This window comes from Pan paniscus, chromosome 5 (assembly GCF_029289425.2).
Source record: "Pan paniscus chromosome 5, NHGRI_mPanPan1-v2.0_pri, whole genome shotgun sequence".
NCBI lineage: Eukaryota > Metazoa > Chordata > Mammalia > Primates > Hominidae > Pan > Pan paniscus.
The window spans coordinates 132,532,767-132,547,461 of NC_073254.2; the positions used below are offsets into that span (position 1 = coordinate 132,532,767).

Sequence of the window (14,695 nt, forward strand, 5' to 3'; positions counted from 1 at the left end):
GTCCAAGGGTAGGAGAGAAAGTCTCATGGTAAGACTTCCTTTCTGGCTATGGGATGTTATTACCTGTCTTTCCTGACATTATGGGTACAACAAAGGGATTACACATAGGGGTGAAAATAAGGACAGTCAGTTGGTCTCTTTCTCTGCCTTGATACCATGAGCAGGGATTCAATAAGAACTCAGGTAAATACAGAGGGTAGCATTTTCTTTTGGAAATATTTGAACATAAATGGGGGAAGGGATAGATATAGATGAGTAGGATGCCCAAGACAAATTGTTAGCCTGCAAAGTGCCTTAGTCAATCACTTTAGAGGCGGGCCAAGATAAATGTGTGAATGCTTCAGTGACAGTTGGCGTTGAGAAACCTGACTGACAAAAATAACATCAGATGACGTTTCAAGAATCAAGTTCCTTCGAAATTATTGCTTAGAGAAGTGTTTCAAAGCCACTTAGGAGCAATAGTAACTTTCTCAGTGCAGTGCAGTTCTGGCTGTACCTGGAGTTAGGTTCAATATCACAGGTTTAGGGCAAAATTCTTATGTTTGAATAAGAAGAAAGGAAAACTTCAGCTGAATTAAATTTAAAAGAGTTTACTTGAATAAGAAATGATTCATGAATGGAGCACCCCCCCAAGCAAGAGTAGGATCAGAGACTCCAGTGCAGCCACAGGGTGGAAGAAGATTTAGGGATAGCAAAAGGAAAATGACTTAGAGAAAATGGAAGTGAGGTACAGAAATGGCCAGATTGGTTACAGCTTGGTGTCTGCCTCATTTGAACCTGGTTTGAGGAGTTGGCCACCTTTGGCCAAAATTCAGTAATTGGCACTAGAATTGGCTGTAGTCTGTATACAACTCCATTTAGGTTATAGTTTACAATGTATAGAGAAACCTTTAGGCTGAACTTAGAATATGTAAGGAGGCAGCTTTAGGCTAAACTTGATTGAATAATTTCTGCGTTTTGGTCATCCTCTCATCTTTTAACCACACAAGATTTCCATAAACCTTTCATTTTACATTTTCCCCAACTTGTAATATTCATCTTGTTTTATCTATTTTTCTTTTACCCCTTCAGTTTGAAGCCTTTATGTAACTTTAAACCAGACAAAATTTTTAACAAACATATTTATGTCTTTATAATTTTTCTCATTAAATGCATATCTTACTTTTGTTTATACACTTTGTATACAGAATTGCTTTTTTCATATCTAGTAGTTTTTAACTTTTAGTAACCCTAATTTCTAGTGAAAACCATAGAAAGTAATTTTGAACTCTTTTATATCAGTATTTGTAGATAAAAATCATTTTATAATTTTTTAGAAAGACACTTTTTCAAATTATTGTTTATTAGCAGATGTGAATATATTTACCTTTTCTATACCATATAAAAATAACATGTCAATACATATAGGCTTAAACTCATGAGGAACAATTGATATTTCAGTATTTTCACCTACAGAAGACTTAGACATTTTATGATGATCAATTACTTAATGTGACATAACGTGACTCCAAGATTTTAAATTACTGAAAAGCATTTTGAAAGTATGACACAGCCTCCCCAATGTCTTCCCCCAGTCATTCTAGGTCCCAAGTAGCCACATGGCACCAAGGAGGACTATGAAGTTCAGGGCCTGTCTGAGCCCATCAGGACAGAAGACAGGGCTATACCTGAAGGACTATACCTGGAGGGTCCAACCCGTCCCTAAATAGCCAGGAGGCAAAACAGGGAAAGCAGAGGAAGAAAGGGCCATAACTGGGCTTGATTCTGGCTTGTAGCTGCTGGTCTAGGCACTAAGAACATGTCACCAGACCTCATGATGGCCACCTGAATCCAGACTCTAAACCAAAGGCATAAGCTCACAGTCAAATCAAGGAAGTACCTAATTATATTTAACTGATAATTTCAAAGCCATTTCTGTTTTCCTAACAATTTAAAAACTAACTTTACCAAATATTATCACAGACACATAATGCAGATTGACATGCAAACACAGGGAAGCAGATGTTGTAGCTTTCATAAAGGATATTCATTTGTCAGCTTTTAGTTTTTCTTTTCCCCATTTGATCTATCAATCTTCCAGTTACCTGTTTCATTGCCCTAAGGACTTGTTAACTAGGCAATAGAGTTTCATTTCTAAAGGGACAAATCTTAGGTAGAACAAAAACAAATTTCTATTTTATTAGCATAGAGCTAAGATTTTATGCATAAATATTGTATCATCGTTTGCTCAAACCAGGGGGAAAAAACTGGTCAAATAAAAGTTTACTTAAGACAAGATGGCCAGAAAAGTACCTTAAACAAAGGTATAACTTATTTTGTAAATCTAGGAGGATAGTAAGTATTTCTAATGTACATAGGCAGACATTCTTAAAAATGGATATTTCCTTCTTAGATTTAAATTTCTTTTACAAAAGAGTTTCAAGATAGCCAATTAAATTCCAGAAAGGTGTATTTTAGTCAATAGGGTGTTCTTTTCAACTTAGCTACCGTTTCTTAGCTAAAATTATTGAGTTCAGGGTGAAGCCCCTAAGGAACAGCACAAAGAAAGCATTCTCTATGCCTGGCCTCTGCATCAATAGACCTAAAAAAAGAAACAAGCTTATTATACCTGAGTACCTACCTTTTATAAACACTTTATCTAAGATAGCTTTCTTTCCACCTTTGGAATGGAATAGTATCTAAGCCAAAAGTTTAGCAGATTTAATTTTTCTTATCAGTTAGTCACAAGCTTTTTATTTATCTTTTATAAAGTCTTTAAATAAAAAATACTGAAATCTTTTTAGAAGCTTCTGCATGTCAGTAGGCATCCCTAGATGAGACTAATTTGGGAGTCCTTATTTTCAAATGCACTTCTTCAGTGCGGTATTGTTAATTTGGAATGTTCCACTGTAACTTCTCTTTAGAAGATTTTGCCATTTCTGTAAGAATTTGCTGCTTCCAGGGCCTAATACGTATGCGTGTGTAAGCTGGAAGTTATTCAGTTTTTCAGAAACTAAGGATTTCATTTTTGCCTCAAATATATTTGGCACTCAGGTCACCTTGATCAATGTAGCCAATGATTTTTTTCCCTACCTAAGCATGTAAGAAAAATGAAACAAAGGAGGTAGAAAACAAAAATCCCTATGAATTTCCAAAATCTAAATTTTACACCTCCTGCAGTACTGCCATTTACTACCAGTTTCTATCTGACCCAGTGAGACATAAGAGGCCTCTAATTGGATTCAACTCAGTTAGTTATCAGATCCAATCTGATGCTGGACCCAGTCCAGATTCTGTCACAACTTCCTAACCCAGTTTGGATTAGAAATTTGCTCAAAGAAACTTGGGGAGCTCAAAACCCAAATCTGTTGAGCGTTAGAATCCAAGAGAAAACTTACCATGATCCTCAGTTGCTCTGAGGGAGCAATGGACACAATGATACCTCACTTGGTCACTCAGCACTCCTGGGGGTTGTTAGAAGCTCTCCTTTGGATTCTACTTCTGGCACCACCTGTTAAGACAAAAACTTTAGCCAAATTTAATTTAAAAGAGTTTAATTGATCAAAGAACAATTCATAAACTGAGTAGTCTCCCAAGCCAGAATAGGCTCAGAGACTCCAGTGCAGTTATATGGTGGAAGATTTATGAACAGAAAAAGGAAAGTGAGGTACAGAAAATGGAGGTGAGGTACAAAAACAGCTGAATTGGTTACAGGGTGGCATCTGCCTTATTTGAACATTGTTTGAAGAGTTGGCCACGTTTGACAGTCCAAAACTCCGTGATTGGCACAAGAGAAGGCTACAGTCTGTTTACAACTCAATTTAGGATAGTTTACAATGTACAGAGAAACCTTTAGGCTGAACTCAAAATATTTAAATAGGCAGCTTTAAGCTAAACTTGATTTAACACCTATATGACTACATTCACTTCGGACACCAACTGCGAATTTCAGAGTTCTTGGGCCATCTGTACTTCTGTCAACTGGTTACTAATTTGGGGGCTCCCACTACCCTGTCAGGTTGATAATTTGCTGGAATGACTCCTAGAACTCAACAAAGTACTATACATATAATCATAGTTTTATTATAAATAATACAAATCAGGACGAGTCAAAAGAAGAGATGGACAGTGTGAGGTCTGGGAAGGTCCTAGATGCCAAGTTTCCTTGTCCTCAGGATATATCACCTTCTTGGCTCATCAATATATATTACTAACCCAGAAGCTCATTCAGTCTTCAGGTGTTCAGAGTTTTTGTTGGAGTCTTTCCACAGAAGCACGATTGACTGAATCATTGGCCATGTGATTGAACTCAATCTCCAGCCCCTTTCTCCTCCTTGGGATTGGGCTGGATCAAAGTTTCGACCCTGTAAATGGGTGATTGGCCTTTCCAGCAAGGCCAGCCCTATTCTTGAAACTATTTATGGGCCCACTATGTGTCATCTCATTAGCACAAACTCAGACAAATTTCCAGGGGCCATGATTAATAACAAAGACATTCCCTATAACTTGGGAAATTCCAAGGGTTTAGAGCCTCCCTCCCAGGAACCAGAGACAAAGACCAGCAAAATTCTTTATTATACATCACTCAGGTTACATTACAGAACAGAGTACCAATAAATACACTATTTTCTGGGGTTTCTCAGAAAAGTGCTCTCTCATTTCCTATCCCATCACACCAGTCACTTCCCACTTAACTTTTTGGTTAAAGAGGGATACTCCAGCAGCTCCTACCTTCCAGGCACACCTGTAGGGAGAGGCATGGGACTTCACCTTCCCTTCCTGTTGCTGATGTGTGCCAATGCTACCTTTTCCTCTGGGTCCACACGGTTGTCTGAATCAGGCAATCCTTATGCTGATGGCAGGGATGGAACTCGTAGAAGCTCATCTGCCTTCCTGTCATCTGCCCTCCTGTCATCTGCCCATTGGCTATCAGAAACTGGTTTGTCTGCTTACTTTAAGAAGGTGCACTTTGAAAGTGACCAAAGAGCTTTTTCACCCTGTCTTGTGTTCCATTTAGGACTCCTTTCACTTCTCAACCTTCTGTTTATTCTTATGGAAATGGTCAAGAGGAAGTTTTTTTTTTTTTTTTTTTTTAATGGAGGTTTGAAGTTATTATATAGTTTGGTTGTGCTACAAGCCCTCTGCTCTTCACTTACACTGAAACCACCTTTGCAAAGAATATGACAGTAAGAGAAATATACCACATTGACTCCATCTTCCTTCTAGCCTCACAGGCTGGCTGTCTTCAGTCTTTCCTGGGCACAGGCTAAGCTAACCTTGGGAGGAATTTAGTTTATAGTTTTACTTGGAAGCAAGGAAGATAATAGTCCCTCCCTAAAACTTATCCCCTCCTTGTTTGGGGGCTGAAACCACCTTTGTAAGACTAATATTATAAAAAACCACAAGATTATGATTATGGGAGGGGTCTGAATTCTGCTAATATGTAGGCATAGTTTCTATAATCCCTTACTGTTCGAGAGTCATGTGGTCAGAGGTCGCAAGATTTTTGACTTCCCCAATTGTTCCTGTAGATAACATCACCATGGTAGAAACTAAGATTAGTCTTTTGAGACATTTTTCAGACACATTCTGATTCATAACCCAGTGTGTTCTGTGATTCCCTACCCAGAGGTGGACTCATGAGGACAGTTTTGCATACCCCTATGAGTGCATCCCCAAACAATCAGCTGCATCAAACTATCTTTGAAAAACTCTAACCTCTGAGCCTTCAGGGATGCTGATTTAAGTAATAACTTTGTCTACTAAGTGGTTAGCCGGGCGTTAATTAAACTCTTTTTTTACTGCGGTAAAAATACCATGGTCTCAGTGAATTGGTTTCATCTGTGCAGAAGGCAGGATGAACCTGTCAGGGGATTACAATAATGAAATGGTAGATGTGGCTATAAGATTTGAGACTCTGTCTCTTTAAAAAAGCTACTCATATTGACTGTATTGTAACCACATCAGTTCTAAAGACAGTGAAGACAATCCTCACTTTATTGGTTTCACCTTGGTTTTTATTGATAGGAAAAAAGAAGAATAACCATATACATGGCTAATCCCTTGGAAATCTAAACCAGTAGAGTGTTGACCATTAGTTAATACTTTTGTTTGTTTTCTCTAAAAGGCAGTTCATTATAAGGGGTATTTTAGTATCTTTCTTAAGTAAGTGGTAAACTCTTTCATCAAAAATTATTGTGAAATGTTTCAGAACTCTTACTTTTCTTATCATTAAAACAGTGGAGGTGATTATATTCAGGGTTCCTATTGTGATATATTCTATTTCCTTCTCATTCCATATTATGGGTTAATTGTCTAGTTGCCTATATTTTTCCATATAGAGGAAGATATGAAATCGTAATTTCACTAGCTCTGCCAAGCCATAATGCAATCTAGATTTTTTAGCCTGAAATCCTCCTGAATTTTCAGTAGCAGTGATTTGGGATCAGGTCATCAAGTTTCTCCATAGGACTGCCTTTACGGTGCTGAGACAATCTCACTCCAGAGTGGGAGACCTATTTGGGTTGCCCTTGCTGAGCTAAGCTGCTCTGTCTCATCAGGTACATTAACAGGAGTGTTAATGCCAATGCTTTTTATCTAGTAATTAAAAAGAGTAAATAAAAGAAAAAAAATTTAAAAAAGAAATACAATATCTAACTTAAAAAAGTAACAAAATGTTCAGTTTTATTTTTATTAGTATTAGCATTAGAAGTATGATTCACTATGAGTACTTTAAAACTTAGAAACAGCCACCAGATGCTAAAGGTTCACCTGTGACCACAAACCTAGAACTCTTAGCAAGAAAAAATATATAGAAAGGATAGAATTGAAAGTTGAGAACCTCTGGAGAACACATGGTTGAAGGGTCACTGGCACTGAAAACTGAGGCTCTTTACTAATACTATTTCCTATTAGGAAAGAGCCTCAATTAAGACAGACATATTATATCTGAAAGAAAGAAACAAAGTGTATTTAGGAAAAAGAAGAGTTAGCTGATCCATCAGTCAAGCTAGCCTTCTGGAAAATAACAGTCCACACATTAGGTAAGGAGAATGTTTTCTCATGTAAAAGGCAACTTGAGACTAACCAAGGCTGACTATAATGCAAATGCAAAAAAGGATTACAAACATATTGCTGGATGATACAGGATTATGGCCTAGAAAAGTGACTACCCTTTGTTACTAGGCAACAAGACAAAAATATCAATTGTTAATCAAGAAGGTGGGAATTAGGTTAAGAGAGAGATAAACAGCATGTAATTAACTTTATAATTACTCAATTTGTTTAAGCCATTTTATATCTACTTCTGTTTGATAGTTTTTAACTGTGCTTAGAAATGAAAAGAGAATTATAACTTTTTTAGAAGCTTAATGGAAATTAATATATAGTCTTTTAGAAAATTTGAAAAAATACAGAAAAGTATAAAAAAACAAAAAATTCACCTTCAATTTACCTTTCAGGGTAAATGCTATTAACAAAATATTTACATATAAATATTAGTTTTGACAAGAATAGGGTTATATTTTACATGCTCCTTTGTAGTTTATTATTTTTGCTTGATATAGCCTGGATTTTCTGGGGACCAACAGATAAAGAAGCTATGCATAATTATTTTAATACCTGTCTTTTATCCCGTCATCCATTTGTATCAATAATACTTTTTAAAAAATGTTGTTCTTAAAATTATCGGTGTCTGTAGTTCTAATCATTCTATTCTTGGTGTCCACTCCTTACCCATAGATGCGAGTGGTTGGGAATCAAGCCTTCTTCTTGCTTAAGGCCAATGCAGATATTTATCAGAGTCCTCTTTTCTCCTTTTCTTTTTTATTTTTTTACCAGCTATATGGCTTAAAACATCATCTCAGGCTGGGTGCGGTGGCTCACGCCTGTAATAGGAGTTTGAGACCAGCCTGGCCAACATGGTGAAACCTCATCTCTCCCAAAAATACAAAAATCAGCCAGGTGTGGTGGCAAGTGCCTGTAATCTCAGCTACTCAGGAGGCTGAGGTAGGAGAATCGCTTGAACCCGGGAGGCAGAGGTTGCAGTGAGCCGAGATCGCGCCACTGCACTCCAGCCTGGGCAACAGAGTGAGACAGCATTAAAAAAAAAAAAAAAAAGGGAAGGTGATCTCTTCCTACTGTGAAAATATAGGAAGACAATGGCTGATTAGTTGGACATTGTTATGGACAATACTTGCTAAATGAGAAAACCAATGACAAGGCACCAAGGAATTATATTTAAGAAGAATAAAACACTGAAGTTGTATATATTCCTGAAAGGATCCTTGAATAGAAAGAGAAATATTCTGAGAAAGTTTATAAAAACACTCAACTATGGGGAAAACAAAGTTTAAAGTATACATGACTTCTTACAATTAAGGATTGGCTAAAAAAAGAGTCAACAGCTACTTGAATTTTCCTAATTTGGCTCTATTTGCATTGTCTGTTGGAGTATACTAAGTGGAATTATTAATATTTTTATTTAGTTGTATTAACAAAGAAATGCATTTTTGATTAGTACAAATTTAAAAAGTAAGAAAGGAAAAATATATTTCACTTACATACCAAGTTAACGCCTTAGAGCTTGATGATTCAGACCAGAAGTCAGTTCTTATAGCAATATTTATCTCAAGAACAGGCTATATAATCCTATACAAAATATCTATAGAAAAATAAACACACTTCAATTGTAGTGTATAATTGTCAACAAATTTTATTGCTGTTTTATCTTAAAATTTTATGGCCTCCAAGAACATAGCTGACAGAGAAACTCTCTTAATTTAATTAATCCTTTCTCTGCAATCACTGTGAGTACATTTTAAATTGTTAACAAATGTCACATAGACAATTCACTAGAAGTCCTCTTTCAGAATAAGATTGCCATATATTAATCTGCAGTGAGTTTACCACACTTTGCCTGAATCTTTAAGGTAGTAGAATTCTCATGTGGTGTTACCTATCAGATAATGTTAGTATTTCTATAATCAAGTAAAGGTTTTTATCTTGTAAACAAATAATGGTACTCAGGAAAACATGAAATGCTCTTCCAAAACTTTCCATTTTTCATTAATCAAGGAGAAAGGCCCCTAGCAAACAGACCCCATTGCCTCTTGGTTGTAGCATTAACATGATTACATAGGAATGCACAGAAACATGAAATCTATGACGTGTAAACTTGTCAACAAGGCATGTTTATAAAATGCTATAGAGCATCCATGTGGCCAAATATATTGCCAGGATGCTGAATGGCTCCATTCTTTTCTTTAGGTAGAAAGCATTAGGAGGCATTTCTGTGGATGACAAGATTTCCTGTAGTGGATTTTTGCCTGGTGATCATCTGTTACCCCTTCCCCTTTCATTATGGTAGTTAAATGTTCATCCAGGAGTCTAATTCTTGCCCATGCGGCACTGAAGCTTTAGGGGAATTCTATCCCTTCCTTAGTTTTATGGGTGGACCTGATTTGTTGAAGGGCAACATATTGCTTTTCGCAGTGAGTAATTCAGAAAATCAAGCTTTGGCTCTTCAGAAAATGACATTTCCCTCGGCCAAAGGAATTGATTCATGACTGGGCATGTGACCCAATTCAGGCAAATGGGAAGGAGGAGGAGGCTTTCTGGGTTTTCTTAGAATGCAGTTTCCGCATGCTTAAGAGAGAGGCATCAGAAGACGGACTTTCTTTTCCTGTTACTGCCATTGCCTGTAGAGATAAGGTCTGGAACTCTACACCCATTTTCCTCCTCTGAGGGAAGTCAGCAAAAGTCCTCGTTGAGAGAAAACAAAGAAATTAAGCAGATGCTAAGTTAAGCCAACCCTGAAAACCTCCCTCTCTCTGAACTTCCGCTTACATGAATAAACAAATTTCATACTTATAAATCAATCTGAACCAGGTTTAATACTATTTGTAGACAAAAAATTTCTTATATATTACAAAACATTTTTTTTCCTAAAATGTGGCATATTATTTAATATAATGCCCTCTTCGGAGACATTGTCAAATTTTCCATGAAGATTCTTCTTAAATGTGAATAGGTAATCATTTAAAACTTTCAGAATGTTTTCCTCTCGGGTGATACTATAGGACTTTGAAGAATTCATACATGTCTTTGTTGTTTTCAGTAACTGTTATAAACTCATGAAAGGAAGCTAGTCTTCAGTGGGTTTGCATGGAATATGATGAAAAGATTGATTTATTTTCCTGTTATATAATCCTGATAAATCCGGGTCACCCATGGGTCTCGTTCCCTACAGAAAAATCACATAAAAAAATCCCTAAACAATGCCTAGGACACAGTAGGAACCCAAGAATTGTTTTTGAGGGTATGAATAAAAGAATAGATGAATGAATATGAACATCATTTATGTACAAATACAATCCCAGCAACCTGAAAGAATAAAAGAATAATAAAAGAATAATTTTTTTATAGTTTATCTCTTTAAAGGGACTGACTCTAGAGTTTTACACAATGCACCATGAAGAAAACTCCCCAGAAATCATAAACTTTCTACAAACTTTCATACAAGCAACAGCAGCTAAAGATCTCTCTGGTTTTCTCAGGCTTAGTTAACTCATTTCCTTTTCTCCTTCTTACTCTCCATACAGCCTGTTCTAGTACACCACTTTCTAGTCGTAAGTGTCTGCTGGGATGCGTACTCTTGACAGCCTGATCTGCAGGGCTTCCTAAGATGGTCGAGGACCAGGTGACTCCATGTTCAATGACACACATATTTTTTTGCTTACGCCGAACACTTTCTCATATAAAATCCTCAAGGTGCATTTCTGGTGAATACAATTCTCTACCTCATTTCAATGTTTCATTATTTATATCTTTGAGATCTTCCACATCAAGAGGAAGGATATATATTTGGGTAGCCTTGGGACTTCTTTTATTTAGAATCCATTTCCCTCATCCCCTCCTTTACTCCTTCTAGGGTGAGCATAATTCATCTTGGAAACCCTGGAGATAGTGTCAGGATCAGACTATAGCCTTCAGATTTCCATGTGCAAATCTTAGAGATGAGGGATAGGGAAAACCTGGAGATTTAAACTCTTTTCTTCCAAGGTTTATATCTCTAGTTGTGGTAGAAAAAGATGCTTTGGATCAATAAGACACTAAATTTACGTCTTTGTCACTACCAAAGTAATGCTGTGGGAAGTCACATTGGGGTCTGAAAAATGCAAGAAGATGAGAGGACAAACGAGGGCAGTGATCTGGCATATGCACCACTATATCATATATATTAGCAGTGATTCTGTGGGAAGTCTTCAAATGTGACTGGGGTACTTATTCCCATGCACTGGGACCTGCTTGTTGGGCTTATGTCTCCAAGGCATAGACTTGTATTACTTACCTTTTCCTAAGATACCTTGGTGTCTCAGGCCTGGTTTCCATTTGTCAATCTTTCTCCCTGATGTCTGCTTAATTCAGCTAGTTTTCTTCCTCTCCCTGATTAACTTTACCATCAATGAGGATTTGGAGGCCTCTTTAAGGTGACCATGCAATTGTTTATTAGTTTCTGTCTGTAAATCACCTTTATGTGAACTGAACTTCTGAGCCTACACGTCTTCCACTGCGTTGAGGAAGAGAGCTTGCTAGAATTGTTCTTCTACCCTGAATGTGAAATTAGAATATATTTTCACACTCCCTACACAAGGCTATAAATCCTTGTCCCTGAACATCTGGCTGTGCACTCCTTTTAGGACAGGGAAACAATCCTGCACAGAGATAACCAACTTCAGGATTTTGAATTCATATAAACCCTCAGTGCATGGCCTTTCACATAAGTGGCAGCCCTTTTTGACCTTTGAATCTGTCCATACTGCTTCTATGACATGTTATGACACAGTACAAATTCTCTCTTGTTTATGGCATAGTACTATACATGCATTTCTCCAGTTTATGGTTGCAATTAGCCCATAGCACAAGATTTAAGTTCTGCCTAATTCTTGATCCTGATTTGTGATCAAGCCTAAGGGATCTGGTTTAGCTGGTGGAGGCGAATGGAAAGCTGTAACAAACCTGAGCCCCTCAGAAACTGATCTCCTCCCACCATCCAATTTCTACAGAAGCCAGGTAACCATGGAGGATGGCAAAAGAATTAGATAATCAAAACTCCAGTTGACCATTCTATGAGGAAGTTTTTCTAGATTCCTACAGTTAGTAAACTCGTGTACCACTGCCTCTGTTTGGTTCTCTGGGTAGTTCTATAATTCTGACAGCATCCCCCAGAGTCGTAACCCCAGTTTCAGAGCCATCTCTGTATCTTTATGAATTTCTACTCTTATTCCAATAATCATTATAATTGGAACTTACCTGGCCCTCATTCCTTCGTTATATTATCCCACCAATTTGATGGTCGTGTTGAAAACATACTCTAGGAAAGTCTGATAATTTTATTTTATTGTTTCTGGACACTGGCTGCCTGGTCTCTACGACAGACCAATTGAATCAGTATCTTTCATAATGATAATCTGATACATTTATTTTTATTTTTTTATTTTTATTTTTTGGTGCAGCGCACCAGCATGGCACATGTATACATATGTAACTAACCTGCACAATGTGCACATGTACCCTAAAACCTAAAGTATAATAATAAAAAAAGAGAAAACTAAACTGTCAATTAAGAAATCTTACCCAGTGAAACCACCCTTCAAAAATTAATGCCATTATTTGCAGATGACATTTATTTTTTTTGAAATTTTCTTATGTGATTCTAATATAACCAAGTTTAAGGACACTTATTTTAATTCAAAGCACAGTAGAGTGAGGTGATGGAATTTAGGTCTAAAATCCTTGCTAATTGCTCCCATCCAAGTATGACACACACACACACACTCACGTATAAAATACATATATATGTATAATATATTGCTTATATATACATTATATTGTATATATGTATTTTATATATATATATATATATATATATGCTGAATTCTAATTTGAATAAATCTGGGACTGATTCTGGCTGAAATCATGTGTAAAGAAGACAAACACCACAAACAGAAAGTGTAATGTTTATCATTCAAGTTGGTTTACTTCTAAGAGGTTGCCTTTGGTTATACATGATGTATCCTACAGAAAGTTCCCTAGAATTTTTTTCTAGATGTTATTTCTTTTTTCCAAAATTTTATATTCACAGAAACCACAAAGAAAAAATTCTTTTATACTCTCTTTCATTTAGGTACTCTTTGTCATTGTTTCTCCTGATTCAATTCCCCTCTAATTCTTCCCTCTCCAGGTGTCTAGCTATGCTGGATGCCTAGAAGAGCTGAAGGGACCATGTTACACCGGGCCTCCTGATGCAGGCAGCCATGGAAAAGTGGAATTTTTAATTTTTTTGTGTGTGATACTTTTGTATCACACACACAAAAGGCTTCAAAACTTTGCTGTTGAGCCCTATGGAAAGACTCAAAATTAAGGTATATGCTAAAGCAATGGAACAAAGCAGCATAATCATTTTGAGACACATGTTTTCACAACCAAAGAGTAAATTGTTAATACCGTCACTTAATTTACAACTGCCAGGTTGAGCTGGAAAAAAAAGCACATGGGGTAAGTAGTTAAATTTGAATTCCAGATAAACAATGATTATTTCTTAGTATACTTATGTCCCAGGCCATATTTGGGACATACTTATACTAAAAATTGATTTTAAAAAAAATTTTTTATTTTTATTTTATTATTATTATACTTTAAGTTTTAGGGTACATGTGCACAATGTGCAGGTTAGTTACATATGTATACATGTGCCATGCTGGTGTGCTGCACCCATTAACTCGTCATTTAGCATTAGGTATATCTCCTAATGCCTTCCCTCCCCCCTCCGCCCACCCACAACAGTCCCCAGAGTGTGATGTTCCCCTTCCTGTGTCCATGTGTTCTCATTGTTCAATTCCCACCTATGGGTGAGAACATGCGGTGTTTGGTTTTTTGTCCTTGTGATAGTTTACTGAGAATGATGATTTCCAATTTCATCCATGTCCCTACAAAGGACATGAACTCATCATTTTTTATGGCTGCATAGTATTCCATGGTATATATGTGCCACATTTTCTAAATCCAGTCTATCATTGTTGGACATTTGGGTTGGTTCCAAGTCTTTGCTATTGTGAATAGCGCCACAATAAACATACGTGTGCATGTGTCTTTATAGCAGCATGATTTATAGTCCTTTGGGTATATACCCAGTAATGGAATGGCTGGGTCAAATGTTATTTCTAGTTCTAGATCCCTGAGGAATCGCCACACTGACTTCCACAATGGTTGAACTAGTTTACAGTCCCACCAACAGTGTAAAATTGTTCCTATTTCTCCACATCCTCTCCAGCACCTGTTGTTTCCTGACTTTTTAATGATTGCCATTCTAACTGGTGTGAGATGGTATCTCATTGTGGTTTTGATTTGCATTTCTCTGATGGCCAGTGATGGTGAGCATTTTTTCATGTGTTTTTTGGCTGCATAAATGTCTTCTTTTGAGAAGTGTCTGTTCATGTCTTTTGCCCACTTTTTGATGGGGTTGTTTGTTTTTTTCTTGTAAATTTGTTTGAGTTCATTGTAGATTCTGGATATTAGCCCTTTTTCAGATGACTAGGTTGTGAAAATTTTCTCCCATTTTGTAGGTTGCCTGTTCACTCTGATGGTAGTTTCCTTTGCTGTGCAGAAGCTCCTTAGTTTAATTAGATCCCATTTGTCAATTTTGGCTTCTGTTGCC

At 36.8% G+C, this 14,695-nt stretch overlaps 1 long non-coding RNA gene across 1 annotated transcript in view; it reads right to left on the reverse strand.

The window, feature by feature from the left end:
* Positions 1-14,695, reverse strand: part of LOC134730509 (uncharacterized) — a 50,916-nt gene that overhangs the window by 11,488 nt on the left and 24,733 nt on the right. The window contains exon 2 of the long non-coding RNA XR_010112300.1: positions 3,378-3,490. This is a non-coding gene — a long non-coding RNA (uncharacterized LOC134730509). The remainder of the gene's footprint in view (positions 1-3,377; positions 3,491-14,695) is intronic.